This window comes from Asparagus officinalis, chromosome 1 (genome assembly GCF_001876935.1).
Source record: "Asparagus officinalis chromosome 1, Aspof.V1, whole genome shotgun sequence".
NCBI lineage: Eukaryota > Viridiplantae > Streptophyta > Magnoliopsida > Asparagales > Asparagaceae > Asparagus > Asparagus officinalis.
Window position 1 is genome coordinate 27,922,089 of NC_033794.1, and position 14,947 is coordinate 27,937,035.

Here is a 14,947-nt window from a genome sequence, read left to right on the forward strand (position 1 = left end):
CTTTTCATAAGTAAACACCAATTCAAGCCTAAGGGGGTGTTTGTTTGCATGCAAGTGAAAGATGAAAGCGAAAAAGTTATTTTTATTTAACAATTAAGGTGTTTGTTTTTATGTAAGTGGTTATGAAAGTGAGATACAAGAAAGTTACCACGTATGATTTAATGCAATTTTGACTTTCCCTAAAAAAGTGGTGAAGTCACATGAAAGTGACAAAAAAGTAACTAATTTAATTAAATAATTTTAATTATACTCTCTAATTAATCTTATTTTGCCACGTCATCTTCACATTGCACTTTCGATAATAATTTAATTTTTCAAACAAACATTGTATTTCACTTTGCGTGCTGACATAGCTGTAAAAGTCATTTGCAAAAAAAATAACTTACATATTTTAAATTCACTTTCAGATTGCCAAACACCCCCTAAATGCAGCTGTAAACACAACATGTCACAAAAATCCATTTCACTAACCAAAATCAAGAAAAATCCGACTGCAATTGTAAACAAATGTCACATGAAGTAATGTAAAAATGAAAAACTAATAACAAAATCCAATTTTTTCAATAACAGCTCAAATTTAGAAGGAAAACAAATTTGAAGATTTGGGTGCAGTTTTACGAATCCCAAGTTAAAATTAACTACAAACATCATTATCACAATTATAAAAGAAAAATCAAAAATCAAAATCTTAACAATGAAAACGAACTGACCCTCCCCAGCCGATTCCACTTTACGGTACAATACTCCACTAGATCCAAAACTGGAGGAGAATATGCAATCCGAGGCTTCGATCAAGCGTTTTAGAGAAAAAGAATAGGGCTTTGATCTTGATTTTATCCTCCAGTTCTGAGCTCAAAGTGTGAGAAATTTTCCTTGTCTTAGCATATGCATGGAGATTGTACAGGGACAAAAAAAAAAAGAAATGCTACCTTTGGGGAGTTTCGTGCACTGAGACATTGGGCCCTCAAGTCTCATGATTTGTTTCAAATAGATTCCTCTAATTGTTAATTGCTACTCTTGATTTGAAAAACTAATTTTAACTTAAGAATCGGGGGATCCAATTATAATTTTACTGATTTGATGGACTAATTTTAAAAAAGCTTAAGATTTCGTGATCTGCTGCCCTCTATTCCAATTCTAACACCTCAGACTTGGATCGTGGGGATTGCCAGAATACTTTGTATCAACAGATAAGATACTTAGTATATCAATATTAATTAGATCTGAAATCTGTTATTGAATTGCTCATTCAATGAGCATTCTCAATATTACGCCTCGAAGAGGACTTGAACCTCCTCGCTCTTTAGCACGAGAGTTTGAGTCATGCATGTCTACCATTTCACCATCAAAACATCTTGAAAGTGAATCGTATTCCATGAACATGATATCTATCTAGGGTGGTTGGAATATTTTAGGAGGAACTATAACGAATTCGGGTATTTAGAGTTATGAAGGCGTGGCAGGGGCACATATTGTGTTTTAGTTTGTGCTTTTTGGCGGCCATCTGGCATTGGGACTTAGAAATATTCTATGATGAACATACGAGATTTAAGAATTGACACCTAATAGCAAATTCAATGGTTTGAAGGGCTAATTCAAAATATGAAAGATTAAGGGATTAATATATAAAAAGAACCTTTTTGTTATTTGGTAGCTATTTTCACTTTGGTACCTAAAAGTTCAATTCTATATCACCTTCTTTGACATTTTTGTTCCATAAAGTTTAATCACACCTCATTTTGATACCTCATCCAGATTCTGCCAGATTATTCATCGAAGTTATATCACAACATTAGCATGTGATACAATTGCATCAGAAAAGTATGTGTCTGATTATAGGCACTGTTGCATTCAAAATGTCTTAGAAATATATGATTTCTGTTAGAATAAAAGGAAAAATCAAGATAGGGAATATGAACTTTCCTTAAATACTAGCTTCAGAAAAACTAGTTTGAGTCGTTGTGCTTCCTTGAATGATGAACTTAAAGCAAGATTTTGCCTACTCTAGTGTAAGGATTCCAAAACCGAATTGCTTCCATGAACAACAACTTGAGTGTACTAGTGATCACCTTGATTAAGTTTAGATACTAGGCGACCTCCTCGGTCTGAATTTACTATGACCTCCATGGTCTAGCATAGAGTTGAACTCAAACATGCACTGTAGTTTTCTAGTGGTTGCTTCAAAAAAGGGAGGAACTTTGTTGTTATTCAGAAGGCTTTATATAGGTCTCTGATCTAGCTCAAGAGTCCCAAGAGTTACTAGCTCATTAATGAGAGTAACCCAAAGGCTAGATCAATTACATCCACTCAACCAACTAACTATATTAAGTGATCTATTTAATGATCCTATTAAATAGACCCATTAGATAGATCTGTTCAGAAACCCAACATCTCTAGATATTTTCTAAACCAACTCATCCGACAAGTCTAAGTTCGAGTCAAAAGGTGTGTTTGAGTTGTATTCCATTAGACAAGGTCCAAGTCCGAGTTGAAAGGCTCCAACAGGTCTAAGTCCGAGTCAAAATGTGTGTTTGAGTTAGACTCCATCAGAAAAGTCCCAAGTTCAATTCAAAAGGCATCTTTAGGTCGGACTCTACCACTCTATGTACTGCGAAGCAACCTTCATGGGGGCCAGAGTTGCAGCCAACAGTGAGCCACCTCTACGCCCTGATGTCAATGTGTTAAGTGCAAAGTGCACTTACAAAGCACCCATAGCACCTCAGCTAGATTAGCCCCTCTCCATGACCTGACCTGAGCCCGAGTCCGGGTCCGAGTCCAAGTCTGAGTTTAAACTTCTAAAGAGTTGTTGGTTAAATGAGTTAAGGCTTGCCTTCAGCAAACCTTGAACCCGTGACCTTTGATTTGTTCAAAAAAAAAACTTTTTTCCACTAGGTTATCATGTACTGTTGTTATTAAAATACTTACTATAATGTATATCTAGTTTGAAACTTAGCCTTGGTTTTAAAAAAAACTTTTACAAAACAATCCACACAAGTTTCAAACTATCATTGATTTAACCAATGTTCATAAAGAAGATGTCGTATAAACTTGAATAGTCTTTATGATCAACCGAAAGACAATTGAGTGCATGGTGAACTTGGTCTTGAACCAGAAGTTAAATATAATTTAATGATCATACATAGATAAAACTAAATAGTGGTGGATAATACCTTGAACCATTTATCTTTGCTTGAAGACTAGCGCATTGTAGGTCAATGTGCTCTTTCCTAATTTTAATTAGCATTTTGAAATCTTACCTTAAGACTTCATAAAAATGATCAAACTACCATCCTAATATAGATGGATCCTTTGGGTATGTTCCTACTTACAACCCACATCTGAAATGTCTTAGACTCATTAAGATTTTTAAAACCAACTCCAAATAGTAGGATAAACATAAGTTTTATTGTTATTTTTGAACCAATATCTAATTATTAGTAGCTAAGCTTTAAACTAATAACCCGATTATATGAAAAATGAAAATGAAACTTACATAGCTTTAAGACTCATTTTAGTAGACATTTTCTCCATCAATTCCTTCTTCAGACCTTTCATCGTAGGATTAAAAATATTATTTGGAGAAAGAGCATAAAACTCAAACTCCATGGATGACTGTGCATTGATTGTCTGCTTCTTGGATTTCCATGAGATTGTTGCATCTCCTATAGTAAAAAAAAAATCCTTCTATAGATCTGCACTCATCTGGTTATGAGCAGCAAGTGGTATCTGAGAAGCCTTCTATTGTTGCAGGATATTTAGAGAAAAATAAGCCTAGATTCATAGTTTCTTTCAAGTACGTCATTATTCTTTCAATAGCATCCCAATGAGACTTTTCAGGATTGCTTGTAAATCTACTTAGCATCCTAATGGTGAAAGTTATTATGGTCTTGTGCAGCTCATAGTATACATAAGACTCCTAGTAATCCATGTGTATTGTAGTTGTTTCACTAGTCTTACTGAGTTGGCTCAAAGCTTCTTGCTATTGTTATATTGTATTGATATCTCTGTAAGTTCAAAATATCTATATTTCTTCAATATATTCTCAATGTAATGAGACTGAGTTAGGCTAATCCCATTCTTTGACCGATTATCTTGATCCCAAGAATTAAATCGGTGTCTCCAAGATTTTTCATATAGAACCGAGTTGATAGAAACTTCTTCATGGATGTGACTATCTACAGATCAACACCAATGACAAGCATATAATCTACATATAGACATATAAAAATTACCTTTTCTCTAATATTTTTGATACAGAGATATTTCTTAAACTCGCTAACTTGAAACCCATCTTCATGAATGACTTTGTCGAACTTCTCATGCCAGAGTTTAGAAGCTTGCTTCAGTCCATAAAGAGATGTTATCAATATGCGTACTTTCTTGTGCATGCCATCAACAATATGGCCTTCTTATTGCTCCATATAGATTTCTTCATTAAGATTTCCATTTAAGAATGATGTCTTCAAGTCCATTTGGTGCACATCAAGCTTGTAAATGGCAACCCAAGAGATAAGCACTCTAATGGTCTTTATGCAACTAACTAGTGCAATGATGTCAAAGAAGTCAATGCCTTCCTACTGAGAAAAATGTTTAGCCACCAATCTTGTATTGTACTCCTCAATGCTACCGTTAGTACGAATTTTTATTTTGAAGATCCATTTTCTCTTGATTGCCCTTGCTTCTTCTGAAAGATCAACTTACTCCCAAGTGTGATTTTGAAAAAGAGAATTCATCTCATCTTCTACAGTTTCCTTCTATAATAATGTATCTTTGAATCTAACAGCATTATAAAAGCTTAAAGGATCATGTTCTACATTGTACATAAAGAAGTCGTCACCAAAATCCTTTATCTTTCTTACCCGCTTGATAAGAGGCTCTAGAACTTCCTCTAGCATAACAACTTCAATTCTTCGTCTTTAGTAGAGTCTTCTAGAATAGTAAGTTCTTTTGGTGTAGCAAGAGCTAATTTAGTATTTTGTGGTACAACTTTGAGTGATAAGTTTTTATCTTTAATAGACTTCTCAAAATATTTTGCATCTCGAGTTTTAATAATTGAGTTGTGTCGAGATCTAAGAACCTACTTGCATCATTACCTTTGGCAAACCCCAAAAAGATACATTAATTTGTCTTTGGTCCTAGTGTTGACTTTCTAATATCATGTATTCTAACATAGGTAAGACATCCCCACACTTTAAGATTATCTAAAGAAGAAGGATAATCAAACCGGTGTTGATGTAGTGTTATTTTGAATTTGGAAGATGGTACGTGATTTAAGGTCTAATTTGCCATTAATAACGCCTCACTCCAATAACAATTCGGAAAATTAGAGTTGATAAGCATTTAGTTTATCATCTTTGTTAGAGTTTGATTTTGCCTCTCTGCAATCTTATTATGATGAATAAGGAGCCGTTGTCTCAGCAACTATCCTATGTTCTCTGAAATAAGGTCATGCTTTCTTAGATCCATACTCTCATCCTCTATCACATATAATATTCTTTAGTTGATGATCAAATTATTTTTCTACTCGAGTATTAAACTCAATAAACTTACTAGAGGTTCTATCTTTCGATTTTAGTAAGTAAACATTGACAATATTGAGAGTGGTCATCAATAAAAATGTTGAAATGTTTTATGCCTACTCTAGAAGTTAAAATTTTAAGTCTCAAAGTGTTAAAGTGCTCTAGTAATTGTTAATCCTTGTGACACTATAAGAATGCTTTTTTGGGATCTTGGCTCGCACACAAACTTCACACCGACTTGGTTTATCGCCCTTACAATTGGACCAAAGTCCTAATTTATTCATGTTAAATATTTTTCTATAGTTATTGTGATCAAATCTATGATGCCAAAGAGAAGAAGAGTATGCAAAAATAGAAACTTCATTGATAGTTAAAGTAGAGTTTATAGTACTTATTTTCTGCATTCTATACATACAATAAGCATTACAAAAAATAACGTTTTGATAGGACAAGATAATTTTTCCTCCTTGAAGATCTAACTGCATTTCAGCATCATTGAGGAGACTTCAAGAGACTAGGTTATTTGTACTTGATGGAACATGCTTCACATTCTTGAGAGTAAGAGTGTTTCTAGAAATAAGTATTATCCCCACTGTCCCAGTTCTAAGGACTCTAGCAGCAGAACGACTAGTCATTGATACATTCTCACTAGAAGAAGCATAAGAAGCAAAAAGACTCCTATCAATGGAAACATGACATGTAACACCGATATCTAACTACCATTTAGAAGTATTTGGATAATTTTTTATCTGAAAAAGCATCACCATAAAGTTTTGAACTTCTTTAATATTGTTGACTTCAATAACATGGTTGATGTTGTTTATATTCTTTGGTGCTTTACATGCTTTTGCAAAGTGGCCCTTCTTTTCGTAATTGAAGCATTGACCATTCTTCTTGAACTCTTTCTTTTGCACATTGAGATTCTTCAGAGTAGTGAACTTCTACTTAAAGTTTTTCTTTTTTTATTGATAAAGCTATGGACAAGTCTGGTAGACATCATGTTAGTTGATACTTTTTGCTTAGCGAGCAACATGATAGCTGATGCTTTTTGCTTAGTGAGCAACTCATTTTTTAGTATGAGTCCTAATTTCATCCTCAATTCGGATCGATGAACCTCTTCAAGCTTGCTAACAAAACTTGTGTCTTCTTCCTATGAATGTCTGTTGAGAAAGACATCCATGAAGGAGGGAGTTCATTGATGATGGCGCCAATGATGAAAGTGTCACAAAGCTCGATCTTCTCATATTTTAATTTTATGATAATTTTTTCAGGCTCCTTGACTTGAGGTAAAACATTTGTATCTCATTCGAACTTGAGTTTGAAGAACTTGTCAATGAGATATTTTTTGGAAAGCTTCTCCTCATCTTTGTACTGCTGCTTCAGTGCACTCTAGATGTCGTTTGCAGAGGATTGTGGGTGTAAACATTTGCAAGGTGATCAATAAGATAAATGATGAGATAAAACCTAAAAAAAGTGTTATCGTGGTCCCAGCTTGCTTTGCTAGTTGTGTCGTCCTTGATACCAGTCATTATGTGAGCACCCTTGATCGCGAAATTATCAAAGGTGTGTTGAGAAGAAGACAATAGAAAACACAAGACAATTCAGTTTTGGCGAAGAAAAATACATTCTTTAGATTATGAGTATCAATTGTTTTACGAATCTCTCTTACAATCTCTCTAGAATAGAGAACAATCCTCTCTAATCTCAAATCTCAACAAATTCTGCTTAGAGATCCCTAAATAATAGGGTTTTAATTTATACAAACCATAGAAACCAAATCCTAGCAGGAACATGGAAAAACAGCCTAACCCGTTATAAGTTGATTTACGGGTTCCGTAAGTCGACTTATAAGCAGTCGAATACGTGCACAAACGTACACGACCCCCCTTAAGTCGACTTATGCTTTCAAAAGTCGACTCAGCAGAAAATTTTTGTATAACTGGAGTGGGTTTTATAAGTCAACTCATGCAAACCTTAAGTCGACTTATGCAAACCTTAAGTTGACTTATGAACTAAAAAGTGCACGCTTTGATTTTGCTCTCCGTTGTTTCGCTTTACGCTTCAACCTGACGCTTCTATTCTCAAGCTACCATGAGAATCGTCTATCCTCAAGCTCCTATAAGGATCGCTAAGCTCCCAAAGTAGAGAAGAAGATACACCCCTATCATGGCTCTCCCATTTAGGAACTTAAAATCTCGTTCAAGTTAGAACTTCAACTGAGGAAACTCTTGAGCTCCTCCTTCCCTGTTGAACCACCTGGCTTTGCTAGGAGCCTGACCTTGACGTCTAATCAGAAATGACTCCTTCATCCCTCATCTCGTCGTAGCCACCTTTCCAAGTTGTAATCCTCTTTCACTTGATACGAGTCGCTAAATGAGCACCCTTGGTCGTGGAATTATCAAGAGTGGGTTGCGAAGAAGACAAAATAAAACACATACACAGAATTGAGCTAGTCGAAGAAAAATACATTCTCTAGATTATGATAAATAATAGATTACAAATCTCTCTCTCACAATCTCTCTAGATCAAAGAACAATATCCCAATCTCGTTTCTGAATACAATCTGCTTAGAAAACCCTAGAAAAGTCGTGTTTTAATATGTATCAAACACAAAACCTAAAACGAATAGGAAACTGGCAGTCTGGCCCAGCCCGACTCGCGGTCGACCGCAGAACCCATAACGGTTGACAGTGGCAAACGACCAAAACCAAAACCGCATACAGGGTTTTGGCGGTCGACCGCAGAGTTCTTCACGGTCGACCGCAAAAAGTCCAGAGACTTTCACTGAGCTGTGCATGTTCGCGGTCGACCACGACATTATGTGCGGTCGACCGCTGGAAGTCCAAAGTGTTTCCTACAGCTTTCCTGTACTCTTCGACGTTGTCACCTTCAACGACTTTGTCCACATCTCTATTCTCAAGATACTATGAGAGTCATCTATCATCAAGATCCCATGAGGATCACTAAGCTCCTGAAGCAAAGAAGAAGATACACCCGTATCATGGCTCACTCCTTTAGGAACTTGAAGTCTCGTGCAAGTTAGAACTGAAGCTGAAGGAACACGCGAGCCCCTCCTTCTCTGTTGAACCACTTGGATTTGCTAGGAACCTGACCTTGACGTCCGATCAAAAGCGACTCCTTCGTCCCGCGTCTCGTCGTAGTCATATTCCGTTCCAAAATGTAATCTTCTTTGAGCGGTTCTTCTCTATCAAACCACAAATCGTCAACATACGGTAAGATCATCTTGTCATCACCTTCATCATCCAACAATGAAGGTTCAAACAACTTCAAATACTCGGCGTTGATTACTGAATACGTTCCTAGGTAAGGTGGCAAATCCAGCTTGAAGGCGTTGTCACCGATTTGATCAATAATCCGAAACGGACAATATCATATGAGCTTCAACTTGTTCCCTTCTCCCTTCAGCCTCACCATATCATCTTTACCAAAATTACAAGGAACTCGATGTTGATCATATTTCGCCTTGTACTTAGCCTGTGATTTCTTCAACAGTGCTTCCACCGTAGCATGAATATGTGCAATCTTCTCCAAAAATCGCTAAGCTCATTTTCTTTCACTCCATTCCTTGCCATCAATAGTATCTTCACTAGAAAACACAAGATCAAACGGACTCAGAGGTAAAAACCCATAACAAGTCTCAAACGGTGACTTCCCCAAAGACCCATGAATAGCCCGATTAAATACAAACTGAACATATGGTAAGCTCTCATCCCAAGTCTTGGAATGCCTGAAATTGTATCCTCTCAACAAATGTACCATAGTCTGATTATGGGACCTCTGTTTATCCGTCTATTTGTGGATGAAAGGCAGTGCTCTTCTTCAATCTAGTGTCCATCAAGCTCCACAAAGAATCCCAAAAGTGCCTGAGAAACCGCCTATCTCGATCCGAAATAATCGAATTCGGCAATCCAAAGTGCTTCTACACATGCTCAAAGAACAATTGCGCTGCACCCACTCCCGTCACGGTCTTCTTACAAGGAATCAAGATCACTACCTTGCTGAACTGGTCCACCACAATGAACAAATAATCATGCCCGCGCTTGGTCATCGACAATCCTCCTAAGATGATATGAGTCGCCGTGCGAGCACCCTTTGGTCGCGGAATTACCAAAAGGTGGGTTGAGAAGAGGATGACCAAAATACAAGAACAATTCAGTATAAGGCGAAGGAAAATACCTTCTCTAGATTATGAAGAACAAAAGATTACAATCTCTCCCTCACAATCTCACTAGAATCGAGAACAACCTCTTAATCCTCTCTAAACCCTAATCTCTCTTGATTAGAATCTCTCTTGATCACTTCTCTCTGAGATCTGATTGTTTAGAACCCTAAAACAATCCTATTTATAGATGTGCAAACGTGGATGGCAATCTTGTAAATAAACAAGCCCAAAAGAATCAGGAATCCTTATCAAAACAGAATCCAAAACGAAACAGGAAACCCAGAAATCACGATCCGTTCGACCGCCAGACTTGTTCTGGTCGACCGGCCAGAGAGTTTTCTCAAACCCTGCATCGTGCAGGTTTTCTGGTCGACCGGCATGTGTGCTGCGGTCGACCGGCCAGAGATCTGCCAGTTTACCCTGTTCTTTTGTGTTTCGTTCCTGTTGACTTCTTTCGCCGTCTTCTTTGGCTCCATCCATGCTCCTATTCCTAAGATATGAGAATCTCCTATCCTCAAGCTCCCATGAGGATCGCCAAGCTCCCATGAGGATCGCTAAGCTCCTGAAGAGAAGATACACCCGTATCATGGGTCCCCCATTTAGGAACTTGAAGTCTCGCTCAAGTTAGAACTGAAACTGAGGGAACTCGCGAGCCCCTACTTCTTTTCTGCACCACCTGGCATTGCTAGGAAACCGGTCTCGACGTCCGATCGGAAACAACTCATTCACACCGCGTCTCGTCGTAGTCATCTTTTGCTCCAAGTTGCAATCCTTCATCGATGGCTTTTCGGAAAGTCTAATGCACAGCGAGACAAACTTCTTGCTTGCATTCACAAACCTCTTCGCTCGCGTCACCGTTCCCAAGCTTGTCTCCCTCGGAAGAGATGCCGAACGAAATATAAACTTTTCACCACCCTTGGTGAATGTATACCTCTGAGCCCGCCTCTCGTAGATCGCATATCTATCCCATAAGTACGGATTGCCCAGTATAATCTGACAAACATCCAATGGAACTACGTCGCATGTGACCTCGTCAATATACGACTCATGGAGCGCAAATCTTACAGTGCATTGATCAACTACACTTAGCTTCTCCTCCTTCTGAATCCACCCCAATGGATAGGGCTTCGGATGGTTGACCGTCTTCAGACCCAGCTTCTGAACCAAGGCTTCGGATATCAAATTCTTCTCGCTACCCGGATCGACTATGGCATCAACCAAACTGGTCTTCACTTGCAACTTAAGAACAAAGAGCTGCTCTCTCGGGTCGTCGTCCTCTTTTGTGGCCTGTTTCCCCGTCATAAGATTGAGACTGCTATTAGGCTCTGTCATCCCCGGGACTTCTTTCGGACTTTGAGCTATCATGTATGCCTTTTTCTCCTCCTTCTTCTTCAACCCTCTTGGCTTGAGATGAGGATACTTCTCCCAGCACCGATCAACTTCGTGTCCTATCTTCTCGCAGTGACTACAAATCAGCCCTGCTTTCTCTGGATCACCCTTCTTCTTCTCCTCCTTAAACTGAGAACCACTAGACTCGCCTCCAACTTGCTTTGCATCCCCCTTAGCTTCGTTGCTCTTCTTTTGCTTGCCCTCAATGGTAATGGCTTTCACGCTCGCATCTGCAATAGTCTCGACCGTGAATAACCTCATCTCCTTTCGGATGTAATCGCTCAATCCCGCCATATACTTCATGAACACGGAATATTCCTCTGTCGTAATGTTAAGGACCATCGCTTGCTGCTGGAACTCCGTAGTGTATTCTTGAACGGTTTGATTGACCCTTTGGTGCAAGTCATACCACTTGTACCAACGCTCCTCAAGGAATCTCACCGGATAGAACTGTTTCCTAAGTAGCTCCTTGAACTTGTTCCATGACACCGCTTTCTTCTCCTGTTTGTAATAGGATTTCCACCACGTCAACGCGTGCCCTGAAAGCTTCAAAGTCGCGAACACAATCTTCTCTTTTGACGAATAGCCATAAAGAGTAAAATACGTCTCCATCCGCTCGATCCAGTCATCAAGCCTCTCGACGTCAACACTCCCATCATAAATAGGAATCTCTACTCTAAAATCAATCTTCAGATTCTGGTAATGATTCTTACCCCCTTGATGTCCAGCAGTCTTGACAATCTCAGTCTCCCCCTCTGAATCAGCTTTCTCGCTCTCCTCATCGGATTCGAAGAGTCCCTTCTTACCCTTCGAAGAAGATTCCTCCTTTTTGTCTCCACCGTTGATGAGGCCCACGAGTTAGGTAAGAGTCATCCCGATCGTCTCAATCTACTTCTCCATGGCATCAAGTCTTGTTGAATTATCTGCTCCAGCCATCTTCTCCTTCCTTAAATCCTGGACTTCTTCCAATGAAATAAGGATATCGCCAAGCTTCTTGTATGAGGACCGAGTAAGGACCATACACAGGATGCCCCCTTCACCGGATCTGATGCTCTGATACCAACTTGATACGAGTCGCCGTGCGAGCACCCTTTGGTCGCGGAATTACCAAAAGGTGGGTTGAGAAGAGGATGACCAAAACACAAGAACAATTCAGTATAAGGCGAAGGAAAATACCTTCTCTAGATTATGAAGAACAAAAGATTACAATCTCTCCCTCACAATCTCACTAGAATCGAGAACAACCTCTCAACTCTCTCTTTAAACCCTAATACAATTATTAGAATTTCTCTTCCTCTAAGGTCTGATTGTTTAGAACCCTAAAACAATCCTATTTATAGATGTGCAAACGTGGATGGCAATCTTGTAAATAAACAAGCCCAAAAGAATCAGGAATCCCTATCAAAACAGAATCCAAAACGAAACAGGAAACCCAGAATTCGCGATCCGGTCGACCGCCAGACTTGTTCCGGTCGACCGGCCAGAGAGTTTTCTCAAACCCTGCATCGTGCAGGTTTTCCGGTCGACCGGCATGTGTGCTGCGGTCGACCGGCCAGAGATCTGCCAGTTTACCCTGTTCTTTTGCGTTTCGCTCCTGTTGACTTCTTTCGCCGTCTTCTTTGGCTCCATCCATGCTCCTATTCCCAAGATATGAGAATCTCCTATCCTCAAGCTCCCATGAGGATCGCTAAGCTCCTGAAGAGAAGATACACCCGTATCATAAGAAATCCATAGAAATACTCTCTCACGGTCTCGAAGGTACCGGTAATGATAGATACAATCCCCGTTTCCTATTAGAAGGCTTCGATATACAACATAGCTTACACCCTCCAACATACTTAGTAATGTCCTTCAACATTTTTTACCAAAAGACATGGCATCGTAGATTGAGAAGCATCTTCTGTATCCCAAAATGACATTGCACACGTGATGTATATGCTTCTCGAATCCACTGCAATCGGTTGCCATCCTCCGGAATGCAAAGCGATGTACCACGATATAACAAACCATCTTCACCAATCTCATACTCCCCCTTCGACCAACCTTCGTCTGCTTGAACACACTGCTGAAGTCTCTGCTGGATGTATACATCTATACATACTCTAAAGGAACCAATGGCTGAATGCGTGTCACCACCAAGAGAGCCCTCACGGGTGGACGAGATAAAATATCGGCTAACTTGTTCCTCGTTTCCTTCTTGTACCTAATGATGATGTTGAACGCCATCAAATAGGACATCCACTTCATGTGTCGTGCCTACTGCAGCTTCGTCTGGGCACATAAAAACTCCAATGGCTTATGGTCTGAGTGGACAACCACCTCCTTTCCCAACAAATACATCTATCAATGTTTGATTGCCTGATAAATTGCATAAAACTCCTTGTTGTAGGTGGGGTAGTTCTGAATAGAACCCATGAACATCTCTGAATGGTACTCCACTGGCTTCCCATCCTGCATCAACACAGCGCCCATAGCATAACTAGAAGCGTCGGTCTCTACCTCAAAGGTCCTCTGCAATTTGGCAATACGAACACCGGTGCCTCTGAGATTTTCCTCTTTATTAACTATAAATCTTCCTCACACGTCTTCCCCTACTTGAACTAAACCTTCGCCTTCATAAGGCCATGCAAATATGATGCATAAGTAGAAAAATACCGAATGAACTTGCGTAAATACTGGCAAGCCCCCATGAAGCTTCTCACATCTGTCACTGTCCTAGGCGTCTACCACTTCGTGATCACCGCCACCTTACTTGGATCTATCCTCCGTTGACCTTTTCCCACGATGAAGCCGAGATACACCAACTCGTCCTTCCCAAATTCGCACTTCTTCCCATTGAGCTTCAGCTGTCCATTTTGCAGCACTTTAAACACCTTCTCGACATGAACAAGATGCTCCTCCCAGGTTCTGCTGTACACCAATATATCATCGAGATAAACTATCACAAAATCCTTTATAAAGGGTCACAACAAATCATTTATAAGTCTCATAAAGGTAGTCGGAGCGTTGCATAATCCAAATGGCATCACCAACCACTCGAACAGGCCCTGCTTGGTCTTGAATATAGTCTTCCAAGTGTCATCCTCTCGAATCCTCACCTGATGGTAACCAAACTTCAAATCCAACTTCGTGAAGAACCTTGCTCCCTCCAATTAGTCCATAAGATCATCAATCCAAGGTAATGAGTAGTAATTCTTGATGATTATCTTGTTGAGATCCTGGTAATCCACGCACATGCACCAGCCTCCATCCTTTTTGGGTACAAACAATACTGGTGATCCACAAGGTGAACAACTCAGCACAATCATTCCTGTCTCCAAAAGTTCCTAAACCTGCCTCTTGATCTCCTCAGACTCCTCTACAGATGTGCAGTATAGACCTATATTCGGCAAGGAACTCTTACCGGTCAACATAATCTCATACTCCACACCTTGTCGTGGTAGTAGTCCCGTGATCTCCGAAAACAAGTCCGCGTACTTGGCCTTCAACTTGTCAAGATCTCCCTCCTGAAGTTTGCTCAAGGTAGTCAAGCACACCCTACTCAACTGCTCCTCATAAGGCCTAATGAATAACAATACAAATTTTTTTGCTCACATTCACTAGCCTCTTTGCCTGAGCCACCGTCACCAAACTCATCTCCTGTGGAAGAGATGCCAAACAAAATATGAATTGCTCACCATCCTTGGTGAACGTATACTTCTGAGCTCGCCTATCGTAGACCGCATACCTATCTTATAAATAAGGATTGCCCAGTATCACTTGGCAAACATCTAACGAAATGACGTCACATGTGACCTCGTCAATATACGACTCGTGGAGTGCAAATCTGAAAGTACACTGGTTGACCACACTCAAT